The sequence below is a fragment of the Martes martes genome (assembly GCF_963455335.1).
Source record: "Martes martes genome assembly, chromosome: 17".
NCBI lineage: Eukaryota > Metazoa > Chordata > Mammalia > Carnivora > Mustelidae > Martes > Martes martes.
The window spans coordinates 6,439,971-6,455,956 of NC_137905.1; positions in this window are offsets into that span (position 1 = coordinate 6,439,971).

The following is a 15,986-nucleotide window of genomic DNA, read 5'->3' on the forward strand; positions in this document are numbered from 1 at the left end:
GAAGAATTTTGTGGCAAATGCAGAGCATTAGGCAGAGTTCCTCATTCTTTTACTGAAAGGGCGATGTATGTGTGTTCATATTTTGTAGATGCTAATTGTTGACAACATGATTCGGAGGCTCACCAAATTGGAACTGACACCATCAACCTGCTCGATCTATTTACAATCTTTCATCATCAATGCAAAGGGCTTTGTTAACTGAGCCGAGCCAGCTTCCCCTGTGAGGCCAGCATCTTGTTTCCTGTTAGTGATGAGCATTACAAGTAAATAGATTGGCTTAGCATGTTAAATTGCATCCAACAGCCCAGCAAAAATCATGAGCTAATGCAGGAAAATAAAAGTAAGGTGAGGGCGGACTTAAGTCAAAGCGCGTTTACTGAGCAGAAGTTTTACTAACTAGTTTCTCTGCCACCAGCTTTGCTGCACCCCACCCTTCACATAGTCCTTTAGAACGGTGGTCCTTCTAAAATTCTAAGCAGCTCATTGTCTCCCTGTTTCGAGTTCTTTAATAGTGTCTACATCCTCCCCTCACCATGTCATCCTGAGAGCCGGGCCTGGCCTACTTCTCTTGCCCAAAACTGCTCCCTTTTCCTCACTCCACAGTGTGACCCTCCCCCACACACCAACTACACTCCAAGAGTGTCACAGTACCCATGAATGACCATAGAATCTCTTCCAACAGGACCTTTGCACATGCTGGCACCCTCTTCCCCTCTTTCTGGAATTTTCTCTGCCCTTTCATCTGTATAATTCCATCAAGATTCAGCTCAACTGCTTTACTACATTCAGAGAGCCTTCCCGGATATAGTAGGTGGAAAGATGGTCCCCCCCAAAGGATACATTCACATTTTAAATTCCCCGAAACTGTAAATGTGGCCTTATTTGGAAAAACGGTCTTGAAGATGTAATTAAGTTAAAGATCTTGAGATGACATCTTTCTGGATTTTCTGAATGGGCCCTAAATCCAATGACAAGTGTCCTTAAAGACAGACAGAAGAGAGACACAGGAGGAGGGAAAGGGTCCATATGAAGACAGAGGTAGAGATTGGAGTGATACAACCATAAGCCAAGAAATGCTTAGAGCCACCAGAAGCTGGAAGGGGCAAGGAAAGATCCTCCCCTAGAGCTGTCAGAGGGAGTACAGTCCTGCTTGCACCTTGTTTTCAGACTTCTGGCCTCCAGAATTGTGAGAATGAATTCTGTTGCTCGAAGCCCTAGATTGTGGAAATTGATTGCCGCAGCCCCAAGAAGCTAATACAACTGACCTCCCTTCAGGTGCTCCCTACTCTGCATTACCCCCAGTCCTGGGCACACTCCTATCTTTTCCTTTTTCATGTGGTTTTACAATTGCTAAATGACTTTGTTGCCTTCCATAGTGGCCCCTAAGCCCCCCGAAAGTAGGGATGTTATCTTCTATGACTTTCCGCCAGGTTCCAGCATCTCCTGGAAGGGAACACTGGGCTATTAGCAGGGCAAAAGGACAGAAGGTCAGACTTGCTCTTTACGATCCTTAAATCTCCCACCAATGTCTTCTGAGGCCAAGCCTATCAGTTCCTCTCATGCCCCCTTGCTCAAAGTTTCTCTTGGCCCTCAACTAATCCTTCCGTCTCTTCGTCAGCAAAGCCATCACCACTCACTTAGCTGGCTACCTGAATCACAAGTGTCTCCCTTCTTTTGTCAAAGGGCGGCAAGCCCTTAAAATTATTCATAAATAATTTCCATGGGTTTCAAGCCTGAATTCACTGTTTCAGGCTTGAGTGCATCTGTCGCCTGTGGGCCCACCTTCACTGAGTAGAACGGTGGACCAACTACGGCATTTAAATAATCTTTCTCTTTTTCTTTGCACACCATTAGAAAGGCATACACAATAGCCCCAGATGAAATGTTAAATGAGCAAATGGAAGGATGATAAATTCACATTTATCCCAATTCCTGGCTTGGTCCCATGAAGGAAATGTAAGTAAAAAATGTTTAGGAATTGATGGCAAAGAGTTTATAGTCTAGGTGAACCTAACAGTAACTGCCAACATTTGTTGCCTCCCCCCCCCCACCACAATCTTTTTGTTTGTTTGTTTGTTTTGCTTTATATTGTTTTGTTTCCTCACTAAAATACAATTATCTCAATATGTGCCAGGAATTTTTCAAAGGAAACTAGGTTTGACTTTACTTTGTTTTTTTAAATAAACATGGATCCATGATAGACCATGCGGTCCCTGTTTACAAGCGAGCTGGCAGGTGGCGGTAACAATAAGATAAGTCAAAGAAACAACCAGGACAGTGCTGATGGGAATATAAAATGGGGCAACCACTGTGGGAAACAGTGTAGCAAGTCCTCAAAATATGAAACAGAGTTACAATATGGCCCCGCAGTTCCACTCCTAGGTACCTACCAAAGGAGCTAGAAACAGAGGTTCAAAAAGTATAACCCAAATCAGCTGAGGAATGGATAAACAGCGTGTGATAAATCCATAAAGGGAATAATATTCAGCAATAAGGAGGAATGAAGGATGGACACTTGCTACAACACGGACGACGCTTAAAAACATCGTGCTCACTGAAGCAGCCAGTCACACAGTCCACATGCACTGATTCCATTTACGCGAAATCTCCAAGAAAGGCAAATGGACTGAGTCAGAAAGTAGGCTAATGGATGCCATGCACAGGGGTGGGGGGTGGGTGTGGGGACGTGGGATGTCAGTCAGTTTGGGTCACTACAACAAAAATACCGCAGACTGGGTGGCATAAACAACAGACATTGGTCTCTCACAGTTTAGAGGCTGGAGGTCCAAGATCAGGGTGCCAGCAGGGTTGAGCTCTTAGTGAAGACCCTCTTCCTCGTTATGTCCTCACAGGACCTTCCTCAAGGTCTCTTCTCGGCATGAATCTCAGATTGCCAATATCCCTCTTAAAACTTACAGTCCATAACCACACGTAACCCTCTGAAGATCCAGTACAGAGTTCAATGGACTATCATCCCACTCACTCCAAACACTGAATTTCCATTAATTCGGCTTGAAAATGCATTTACTTCTAAGGAACCAGGCACATTGCATGGCTGGTTTGACCTAGTATGCAGTTAAGTCGACAAGGTTTTAAAGTTCTTTTTCATGGAAACTGCTCCTCGGCTTGTCCATCCCAAGTTTTACTTATGCAACTGATGTGTAAGCCAAAATGCAGATTTTTCACATTTATTCTTGTTAAACTTTAACCTCCCTCTAAGTCAGGATCAATCCACTAATTGTGCATGGTTCTTGGAAGGTGCAGTGTGAACCCCCTGATACACGTCTGGCACACGGTTAGTGCTCATTAAAAGGTGGTCATTGATACTCTAATGATTTCTTTCAGTGGGATGTTTCTTTTTTTCCTCAGGGATGATGTTATAATTTGAACTTGATTCAATTTAACATGTGCCACTGAGCTACCATTATGGAACACAGTGGTCCTAGTTGGCGCTGGGAGAATCACAAAGATGAAACAGACTTGGTCCCTCCACTCCTGGAGCTCACTGTTGAATGGGGGGGGGGTGTAGATAGAGACCTACATATCCATAAAAGCCTGAAATGAGAAGCAAGTTCTGTTAGGTATTATGGTTGATGGGTCTGTAGCAGCTAAGAACACAGACCTAGATCTGAGTGCCCTGGGCCTGAATTCAGCACTGTCTACCAGCTTTGTGACCTTGGGCAAGTCGCTTAACACTTTTGATCCTCAATCTTTCATCTGTAAAATGTGAATCACCACTGAACCCCCTCATGGTATGGGATAATGATTCAGTAAGATAACAGACATCAAACTCCAATAGTCAGGCTCGTTTTCTGATGTTTGACTGTTGACAGCTTTTAAGCTCACCCTCCGCCTTCCCCTCCTGCCTCATCTCTACTCAAGCTGATGGAAACTCCCTCCTTTTGCACCCCTCACTGAGGCCCCACTCCCCAACCACAGTAAAAACCCCAAACCAGTCTCCTGTCCTTGCTCTCACAAGCCATTTTCAGATCAGCTTGGAATGCCTGCTCTGCTCACCCCAGAATTCTGCATTACACAAGTAATAAATCTTTTCATTCCTCTTGGTGTGTGTGCTATCATTAGTCGATATCAAACCAAATTTGGGGTAGGAGTCCAGTCTACCCTTACAGGTGGCCACAATATTAATTAAATAGCACAATGCTTGGTACCCCATAGGCATTTATGGCAACTATGATAATATACAAGGTTGATGTCTCCTTATTCTGCCAAGCTAACAAGAAAATAATACCTTTTCTAACAATTGTATAAAATCGTATTTTTCAGACTGAGGCATGCATATCCCCAAGGGGCTCTTGAGCTATGCCAAAGTATGTGAATCCCATGAGTACAAATTATACACTGTACCCCCCACACACACACACTTGACTGGGGAAACATGGCATATTAAAATTATCACAATAATATTATGAAGTATAAGGCAAAATGCCAAGAATGTTTTTAAGGTAAAAAAGACTCCCCAAGAATTTCAGGTTTACAGAAGACACTTCAGCTACAACCGTAGAATGCCCAGAGGTACTTACTTCCTCCCCATCCTCGGGAACTCCTATATAGAAGTAGGAGAAGCTAATAGTGTATTTTAAACTGATGTCCCGGAAGCTCCAATACATGCAGGAGAGGGTGACCTGCACCAAGGTCTGCTTCTCCTATCTCAGCAGACCTAGAGAGGCCCATGCAGGAAAGCACCACAGGCTCCCTTGTGCTGGGAGTGAGCTGGTCGTTTCCCAGTTGAGGCCCTCATGTCAGACAGAGGAGACATGGCTCTGACCAGCTGAAGCTGGTTGATGATGGTCAGGACAGAAGCAGAACGTGCAAGCCATGTAAGATCACACAGGTCATCCTGGGGTTGGTAGCAGGGATGGTGTAATTCTCCTGGTCCCCGGGTTGGGTACGCAGTCAGTGTATTAGTCTGCTCAGGCTACCGTAACAAAATCCCATAGGCTGGGTGTCTTGAACAAGAGAAATTGGTGTCTCACAGTTCTAGAGGCTGGGAAGTCCAAGACCCAACTGCCAGCTGGATTTGTTTTCTGGTGAGAGCTCTCCTCCTGGCTTGCAGACAGCCATCTTCTTACTGTGTCCTGACATGATACCAGGAGAGAGAGAAGGAGGAGAGAGCATCACTCTGCTGTCTGTTCCTCTGAGGACATTAATCCTACCAGATCAGGGCCGATCCTTATGACCCCATTTAACCTTAATTACCTCCTCTTGGCTCTATCTCCAAACGCAGTCATATTGGGGGTTAGGGCTTTAATATATAAATTCTGGGGAGCACAATTCAGTCCATAGCAATGAAAGGGCCCTGAGGCAGGCTTTAAGTGATATCACTGAATAGGGAGATGAGAAGTATTTTGACATCCTTAGTGACACAAACTGTCCAATCTGCTCATACTAGACACGACTTCAAACCTAAGCAACCCTTCACAGGAAAATACCCTGGGAAGATAACCACCTGAACTGAGTATTGATACTCGTGACCAGGGAGAGTAATCCAGCCAGTTAGACTGAGGAGCCTGCACCAGCTCTGAGGCCCTGCCCGGTACAGCGTCATCGGCTCAGGCAGACGTTGTTCTCACCATTCTCATGACTCATGCCCAGGCAAGTCTTCCGAACCCTGTGACCGCGGCAAAGGGAAGAGTTATACTTGGATCCAAAAAGGAGTGCTTTCCCTTATTCTATCTTAACCTCTCCTTTCCAACAAGTATAAAACCGAGAAGAAAAACACTCCCTTCGTAACCCCTTTCTCCCTTGCTCTGCTCCATACTCTTCACTAAACACTGAACGAAGCGGTCAGTTCCCCCATGAGCACTCCCCACAGAGGTGGCTATCTCCTTTCTTCTGTTCCCTGAGCTATGAAAGAAATGATGGAGGTGTTTCCTGCTTCTTTTCTTTCCTTTTTGTCCACGTACGAAGTTATGGTCCAAACCAGTGCTGTAGTGGTCCAGCTTTTCTGTACTCATATGCATAGCCAGTCAGAAGCGGGTTAACCGAGAGTTATAGAACAGAGCATGGCTACCGCCTCCTCGGGGGCAGGGACTGGACCTGTTGTGGAGATGGAGGCAAGTAGCAAACTCAGGTCTCTCATGCTCTCTGTGGTGCAAATGCAGGATCAAAGCTCAATTTGATGGTAAGTACCACAGCTACACTTAATCTAGGATTCTGATACTATGATTTTCCTGTCTCTAAAATATTACTCTACATTTTTCTGGTCTTACTTCAATAATTCTTTTATATATGTAACTTTGAATTAATATAAGCCTTAGATGATTTTTTGAAGAAGAATATAAGTAAAAAGAGCGAAATATATGCACACACACATATATATACATAATATATAATTGTATATAATAAGGAATGCTGTGCTCAATAATAAGGGTCACCATTCACCGTGCACTTGCATGAGCCAGGTCTCTGCTAGGTCCTTTACACACACCATCTCATTTAATCCCCTCACAATTCTGTTCTTATTGTCCATAGATGAGGACGATTCAACAAGTGAGCCTAATTGCAGGTCGAAGTCAGAATTTCCAGGTCAGAGCCAGGAGTTGAGGCAGAAATTGATCGCGGAGGGCAGCAAGAGACACGGAGTCCAGGAGCGTGCGCTGACTTAACAGATACTTGAGATGGCCACCGAGACTGGAGGATGGTGAGAACCGGCTGGCCACCGGAGCAAGCTGCCAGGGAGATTCGGGATCTCTGTAGCTTTGGGGGAAATAATGCATATGGGAATGAAGGAATTCAACAACCATTGATTTAAGTGTCCAGTATTCGATAGGTTCTCTTTTTGTCGGTGGGATAGGAGGATGAGTGAGACACTGCCACATCACTGCTCACCATCTACCAAGGACAGAATAAGCACAAGCGGAGGCTTCTCAGAGGAAGAGCATCAAAAGTGAGCCTCATTCACCCATGTTCATAAGAGCTTTGTGGGCAACTGCCAAAAGGTGGAAGCAGCCGCAGTGTCCACAGGTGGACGAAAGGATAAACATAATGCCGTAGATACTTACAATGAAATAGAATTCATCCATGAAAGAGAAGGAAATCCCGAGATACACGACAACATGGGTGAACCTGGAGGACATGACGCCAGGTGAAATAAGACGACCTCAAACAGGTGAATACTGTTGGCTTCTGCTTACACGAGGTGCCCAGAGTAGTCACATTCATAGAAACAGAAAGTAGAACGCTGGCTGCCGTGGTCTGGGGAAGGGGCAGATGGGTAGATGTTGTGCAATGAATACAGACCTTCGCTTTTACAAGATGGAAGAGTTCTGTGCATGGATGGTGGTCGTGGTCGCACAACAATGTGCGTGTACTTCATGCCACTGAACTGGATGCTTGAAAATGGTTAAGATGGTAAATTTCACGTTATGAGTATTTTAACACAATTTTTAAATTTTTTTAAAAATTTTAAGCAAGGCTTAGTGATTGGGTCCCACTTGAACTTGTTGAAGACAGAACCAGGGAGACATAAATAAAAGCCAAAATCAAGAATGTTCACAAGTGTGGGGCGCCTGGGTGGCTCAGTGGGTTTAATCCTCTGCCTTCGGCTCAGGTCATGATTCCAGGGTCCTGGGATTAAGCCTCACATCGGGCTCTCTGCTCAACAGGGAGCCTGCTTCCTCCTCTCTCTCTGCCTGTCTCTCTGCCTACTTGTGATCTCTGTCAAATAAATAAATGAAAAAATCTTAAAAAAAAAAAAGAAGAAGAAGAAGAAGAATGTTCACAAGTGTAAGCAAAGAGCCAAGAAGCAAGAGATCTGAGGGCACCTGGCAATTATTCAGAAAAATACAACCTTGAAGCCTATAGGAGCTCCATAGTTCAGACTCAGTTTTATATAGAATCTATTGTGGAGGAAATGATCCCAGGCTGGGTCTTCCTAAAAAAAAAAACCAAGTGAAGAGAATATTAGTTTAGAGCAGGGAGTCAAGGGTATCTAGGCTGCCACACAGGTGGTGGTCACCTGGAAATCATAGGCTCTTGACCAAATCTTCTTTGTTTCTTTGTACCAACCACCCTAAGATTAGCAATTCCAGGCCATTCCCAATGAGACACCATAATGCACCATACTGCTTCACAGAGATGTAAAGAAGGCATCAGAAGAAAGGAGAGAAGTCCCCTACCTCTTCATTCACAGTTCACAAAAAGGTTCCGATAGCTACCTACATTATTAGGACCCACTTTTCAGGGTTTGGGGGCCTGAGAACCCTATTTGGGTTCCCCCTCAAAAGCTGAGCCTGAGACATAGTGGGTGTAGGTAGTTTATTCTGGAGGTAATCTCACATGACTGAAGGAAATGAGGAACCGAGGGAAGTAAGATTCACAGGGAGGAAAAGACCAAATAAGGGTGCAAAATTGAGGTTCCCGCTGTTGGCCAAAGGGATCCCATTTCCTGGGAGCTCCAGAGATAGCTGGAGTGCCTCTCAGAACTGCCCACCTGAAGGACAAGGGTCTGGGCCTTCATCCACAGACTCTAATCCCCCGTTGGTTGAGTTTGACTCAGACACATCATCAAGTCCCTGACATTTCCAGGGAGGCTTTCCAGGACCCACTAGACTCTGACAGCTCAGAAAGGACCCAAGGGCAGAACACACAAAGGAACTCTGCACCTCTGTGCTTCAGGTACGATACCACCAGGTGACTCTGAGTGTCCATAGAACAGTCCCCCATAGCTGTGGCTGAAACCAGAAGCAGGCATGAGACAGGAAAGTCTCAGGACCTTCAGGGTCCTGAGCAAAAAATTCCATGTACCTCTTTTCTTTTGGGAAATCTGGACATATTGTGCCTCTCTTCCCATAAACACCTAAGGATGTGGGATTTTCTCATCGTTTTGGTACTTGGTCCCTCCCTTGTGTCTAAATGAGTACGAAATTATGCAGATTCTATGTACAATATATTCCACAGTAAAAGAAAACAAATTACCTCCAGCAAGCAATTTAAGTAATAAATGAAGAAGTGTAGGAAGGAGATGAGTATAATATTGCTTAATCCTGAAGTAATTTTTGCCTCCAGACCTGCAATGCTTTTGGAGGGGTATGCTGGAATGACTGAAACCACCCAAACCACCAGCCGCGGCAGTCATGGGGGTCTACTGCCCAGAGCTCCTTGCAAAGGGGAGTCTGCTATGAGGAGTGCAGCTCGCCGAAATCCCCCAATAGCAGGGTCTTAAGTGGTACCCCAGTATTCAAGCCAAGACCAATGTCTGCCTGAAGAGCTCCTAGTCAATGACTGCACACAACAGGGGTTTGGGGGCCCAAACACTTCTGTCTGTGATGATCCTCCAATAGGTAATCTCTGCTGTGGATCTCCCCATCTGCACAGGGGAGACTCTCTCAGATTTGTTCTACCAGCCAAGGTTCTTCCTCCCCAATCCTTCTTCTTTCCATAGGTGTCAGAACTTTGCTGTGGTCTGAAGGCCTTTAGATGACAAAATTGATCTGAGAGATGGAGTATGTTTTGCCCAATCTCTCTCAAGAAATCCATACGAAAACCAAAAGCAAAAAGTACTTCTCTCTACACTCCTGGTACCATGTTCCACCCGGTGACACCGCCAAACATCTTATACTCGTAGACTTGGCAGATGTCTCACTAGGTGCTCAGACAAACCATTAAATGTCTTCATCTCCATTTGCTATACTATGAAATTGAGAAGACACTTGCTTCACACCAACTCTCAGGAATTGGGTGAAGAGGAATAAAATACTTCTTGTAGCTGGAAGAAAAGCCATAAATAAATACAGAACTTTGCAGTCAGCTTTCACTTATCAGGGGCAACTAGATGGGTGCACTGGCACAGATACGCAGCCTAGGGCTTCAATGACTGCCAGACCAGCATCCAGACACTGAAAACAGAGAGACAGGAGCTAGAGGAGCTGAAAGGGAGCCCCAGATAAGCCTTGGGGAGAGCGGCTCTGCTGAGCCAGGCCAATCTGGGCCAGCCCTCGTAATATGTGCTTTCTCAAATGGAAAAAGAGCATACTCAGGCTGTGCACAGATATATGGTTTTTAAGCCTATGAAGAGAAAGCTGTTCAAGCTCACTCAGAATTACAGCAGTACAAAATTACCTAACAATGAGATAGCATTATAAATTCATATTAGCATAGACTGATTCACAGTATTGGTGAAGGTATATGGAAAAAAATGTGCTGGTGCAAATGTAGATTGTTGACATTTCTCCAGAGGGAAATTTGGTAATTTCTACTAAAATATAACGTACTCATATGCTTGGACCCAAATATTCTGCTTCTGATACTTCACGATACAGATCTACTTGCACAGATACACAAATGCTCAGGATGGTCACTCCAGCAAAACTTGAAATAGCCAGTCACTAGAAATAAATTAAATGTCCACCATTAGAAATAAGATTCAGGGGCGCCTGGGTGGCTCAGTTGGTTAAGCAGCTGCCTTCGCTCAGGTCATGATCCGACGGTCCTGGGATCGAGCCCCACATTGGGCTCCTTGCTCAGCAGGGAGACTGCTTCTCCCTCTCCGGCTGCCTGCCTGCCTGCCACTTGCCCTGCTTGTGCTCTACCTCTCTGTGTGTGTCAAATAAATAAATAAAATCTTTTTAAAAAGAAATAAGATGAAATAAGTTGTAATTAGTATGTAATGATGTGCAATCAAATCACTTATAGCAGGGTGCCTGGGTGGCTCAGTGGGTTAAGCCTCTGCCTTCGGCTCAGGTCATGATCTCAGGGTCCTGGGATCGAGCCCTGCATCAGGCTCTCTGCTCAGCGGGGAGCCTGCCCTCCCGCCTCTGTGCCTGTCTCTCTGCCTACTTGTGATCTCTCTCTCTCTCTCTGTCAAATAAATAAATAAAATATTTTTTTAAAAAAAATCACGTATAGCTATGGGATACCTGGGTGGCTCAGCTGGTTAAGCACCCAACTCTTGGTTTTGGCTCAGGTCATGACCTCAGGGTCCTGAGACTGAGTCCAGCATCAGGTTCCCCGCTCAGCAGGGAGTCTGCTCCCCTCTCTCTCTCCTTCTCCCTCTTCCTCTCCCTCACCATATCCTCTCTCTCTAAAAATAAATAAATCTTTAAAAAAAAAATAATGTGTAGTTGTGACAGAGAATGAGGAAGATCTAACATGCTGATATGGGATAATCACTACACTACACAGTTAACAAAAAGAAAGATGGAGAAGTTTGCTATCATTTGTTTAAAAATAAGTACATACAAATTGACATATATAAACATATACATGCATACATATACACAGGTGCCTCTATACGCAGAGAGGTTGTTTGTTTGTTTTTTAAGTAGACTCCAGACCCAGTGTGGACCCCAACACAGGACTTGAACTCATGACCATGAGACCAAAACCTGAGCTGAGGTCAAGAGTCAGATGCCCAACCGACTGAACCACCCAGGCCCCCACAGAGAATACTTTTGGAAGAAAACATATGAAGCTGATTGAAAATAGCTACTACTCTGAGACAGGATGTTTGGCAGGAAGGAAGCATACTTTTCACTGTATAACCCTTACACTCTGTGTTTTTTACCATGTCTTTGTCTTACTCATTTGAAGGAAAATTTGAAGAAAAATTTTTCTTCCAAATTTTTATTTAAATTCTAGTTAGTTAACCTATAGCGTAATATTGGTTTCAGGAGTAGAATTTAGGGATTCCTCACATACGTACAACACCAGTGCCCTCCTTAATACCAATCACCCATTTAGCCCATCCTCCAGCCACCACCCCTCCAGCAACCCTCAGTTTGTTCTTTATAGTTGAGAGTCTCTTATAGTTTGCTTCCCTCTCTCTTTTTTTCCCTTTCCCCTATGTTCATTTGTTTTATTGCTTAAATTACACACATGAGTGAGATCATATGGTATTTGTCTTTCTCTGATTGACTTGTTTCACTCAGCGTAATACTCTCTAGCTCCATCCACATCATTGCAAATGGCAAGATTTCATTCTTTTTGATGGCTGAGTAATATTCCATAGTGTGTATTATATATGTATATATATACATATATCACATCTTCTTTACCCATTCATCAGTCAACGGACACTGGGGCTCTTTCCAGTTTGGCTATTGTTGATAATGCTGCTATAAACATCGGGGTGCACATGTCCCTTTGCATCTGTATTTGCATATCTGTTGGGTAAATAACTAGAGGTACAATTGCCAGATTGTAGGGTAGCTCTATTACTTAACTTTTTGAGGAACCTCCATGCTGTTTTCTAGACTAGCTGCACCAGTTCGCAGTCCCCTCAACAGCGCAAGAGGCTGCCCCTTTCTCCGCATCCTTACCAACACCTGTTGTTTCTGTGTTGTTGATTTTAGCCGTTCTGACAGGTGTGAGGTGGCATCTCATCATGGTTTTGATTTGTATTTCCCTGATGATAAGTGATGTGGAGCATCTGTTAGCCAACTGGACGTCTTCTTTGCAGAAATGTCTATTCAAGTCTTCTGTCCATTTACTAGCTGGATTATTTGGTTTTTTTAGGAGGTTCAGTTTGTTAAGTTCTTTATAGATTTTGGATACTAACCCTTTATCAGGTATGTCATCTGCAAATATCTTCTCCCATTCCATAGGTTGCCTTTTAGCTTTGTTGACTGTTTCTTTCAAAGTACAGAAGCTTTTTATCTTCATGAAGTCCCAGTAGTTCATTTTTTAAGAAAAAAAAAACTTTGTAAAATGTGTTTTCTCCTTATAATACTGCTCCTAGTAGCAAAATTAACCAATGTGTGATTTGCAATTTATACCCCCCACACACTTTCCCATCCATTTCTTGAATGTGGGCAAAGAAGAATGATTTCTACCCTCATCTTTTAAATCTGTAAGACGGAGCCGAAGTTGGTCGACGATTTACCCAAGATCAATGGAGAAGTTACCTGGAAGTGATCTCCTACTTTTACCATCGTTCCTATCCATATTTTTAGGAAAGATGTGATGGGAGAAGGATTTGAGTTTCTAGGCTCCGAATCCCAGGGCTTTTTCTTTCCACATCCCCCTCTGCCTCACAAGGAAGAAAATCACTGGCTTCCATTTTTAAAAGTAATGAAACCACAACATTTTAAATAAAGGGAAGAAACAAATGCTGGGCAAATGCAGCAAAGAAAGGGTTGCAGGGGCCTTCTGGGCTGTGGAAAGTGGCATGGGATGAAGGAGGGTGAGGTAGCAAGGGAGGAGGATGACCCCAGGCCCTGGGGAGATGACCCTCCTTAATTGTATTTTCTCTGCAGAAGCCTTCTCATGCCCTAACCGGGAAAGAAAAAGAACCCCTGAACCTGTTCCTCTGCCCATATTTCCCCAAGAGTTAGACATCTCTCCTCCCAAGAGAGTCTGCAGGGATTCCCCGGGGGATCAGAGGAGGGTTTCCAGGTGTTATCTGTCCACTGGGTGTAAGTTACGGAGAAAGATAATGCAGAGGGTTATAACAGTGGTTAAAAGAGAAAGAAGAGCCTATGCCCATCATGGCCTCAAGGAAATAATGTGACTAAGCCACAGATGAGATGAGATGAGACAACCCTGAACTGAGCTCCCTGTTGCTGAATGGGCAAATCACTGTATGCCCCGGACCCCCATGATTGGAAAGACATTGAGGTATTGGATTTTGTTTCGATGTTTATAAAACATCAGCAATGCACGATCCTGATGGAAGGGGAAGGGAGACTGTTCATAATTTGACAGTCTATTGCGAGGTGAAAAGCCTGGTGGTTTTAGCACAAATCCTGCTAAGCCAGTTGAGCAAGAATCCCCCCTGATACCCAATCAAATTCCTCTCAGTAATTTTCCATCCTCTCCATCACTCCGCCTATAGGCTATAAATCCTCACCCACGCTTGCTGGATTCAACCTTGAATTCAAACTCTCTTCCCCACTGAATAAAGTCTTCCTTGCATTTTTAACAAACGTCCAGTGCAATTTCTCTTTAACACCACTCAAAATGTGAACCATGTTCTAGAAGTATCAGCATCACTTGGGAACTTATTAGGAATGCAGAGTCTTAGGACCCACCTAGAACTGCTGAATCAGAATCTCCACTTTAACAAGATCCCCAGGTAATGTGTACGGACATTAAAACTCAAGAAGTACTGCTTTCGTGAACACGGCCCCCGCTCCTTCAATACTTGTGGGCCTTTAATTCTAGACTTTCAGGGCATCCGCCTTCATAGGGCCAACCAATCATGACCCGCTGAGGAGACGTGCTGCTTTATGCCCACCTCATTTCAATTCATCCTGTCAGCCACCTCATTCACTCTCCCCAGGTTCCTACTTCCCATGAGCTAAGCCTCCAGGGTGAGCTCTGCTCAATCGTTCTGCTCTCTCCTTGCATACGTCAGGAGTGAAAGTGGTTCTGTGAATACAAAGGATGGTGGTAGAGAACAGGGTAAGTAGCCCTGATGAAGGTCCAAACCTGGGATGGAGTTTAGAACAGCAATCAGACCTTTAAGGCTCCCAAGATTAACTTTGTGCTGGTATATATGCTTCAGCCAGTGTCTCCCCTGCTCTGCCTTGAATCCCCCTTCTGCTACACCATGAGGAGCTAGGATGGGACTGGGACACTTGGACTTGTTTTGACAAGCATGTGACTTTGATAATAATTTGATCTAATATAGCTAGATATGGAGAAGAAACCAAGCTATTCATTTAGTGCCAAGATGCCAAGCGAGCCTGCATTAAGCCAGGACATACTTACATAAGAAAATTACTCATTGTCTATCTCTTTATCTGAAATGCAAATTTAACTGTGTGTCCTATATTTCATCTGGCAACTCTAGCCCATCCTATCTGGAAATTTTCAGTGCTGATGCGTGGGATCCAAATGTCACAAGAAGGCAAGATCACTAGAAGAGATCTCTGGTTACTCTCTCCTAACTGGGGAGAAAGATTTTATTGGCAGGTTCACTCCTTGTAGCACTCCTCCAGTCTCTTAAGTGAATGGGACTTATGGAGAAAGAAGAAAGAAGTCTGGATTTGGAAAGTATTATGAAATACTGTAATAAGGAGAAAGGTATTTTAATTCGTATATAGCTCTTTCAGAAGACCCAGCTTTAATCCCATCTTGAGATGTTTCATTGTCTACCTGGGAGATGTCATGAAATCACTTAAGTATTAGAAGATTTGGCAACTGGACACCAAATATTTCTTTCTGATGTTTCTCTTTGGACTCCAAGGTGGGGTTCCCAATGACAAAATTATGATCCTTTCTCTACTCCCTACTCTACCAACCGCCCTTCATAGTTACCTGGTTAAAGAAAAGTCTCCCTCCTCCAACCCAAGTCCGTGGCTTTTACCTCCCTCAGGGTTCACCTCCCTCCCTATTCAATCTTAAACTATAGTTGTGTGTGATTGATGAATTTCTATTGCTTAGACTGTGAGTTCCCTGAGGGCAGGGATGTGCAGCCTGGAGGGCCCTGTCCCTGGTCCTGCACAGGAAAAACCCCATAAATGTTCTCAGAATGAGTCCTGCACAGCTTTCTCCTTAGCCTAAGAAGAGACCCCAGCTGGACCCTGACTTGATTCCACTAGACTGTGATTGGAACTGAAAATGAAATGGCATCGGTTTGCTCCGGAATCCCTGCCAGGGCTTACAGCGACAAAAACTACTGACAACACTCTTTACAGTGCACTCTCAAAAGATTTCTTTGGCCTCTGAATGTACTGGTGCTTTTGAAATGGATGCAAGCCCTTCCAAGCCTGCTGGGTTTCATTTTATAATCCGTTGCAACCATTAATAAGAAGAAAAAAGACTCTCATATGCTACCACTTTAGCCACTTTCTTATTCAGAACTAGGAACAGCCCCCAGGAAGTGGGGCCTCCAACCTCTCAGGCAGGAGAAAAATAAAGACCTTTTCAACCTCTTTATTCAGACTTGTGAAAGCCCAGGATGAGAGGACTACCAATCGTGGCCAGCTGGGAGACTCCAGACCAGTTCAGAACGAGGGCCTATTGCACAGAGGCTTTAGGGGTAAAAGTGGAAGCACAAAGAAGATACCATACATCCCTGCAGC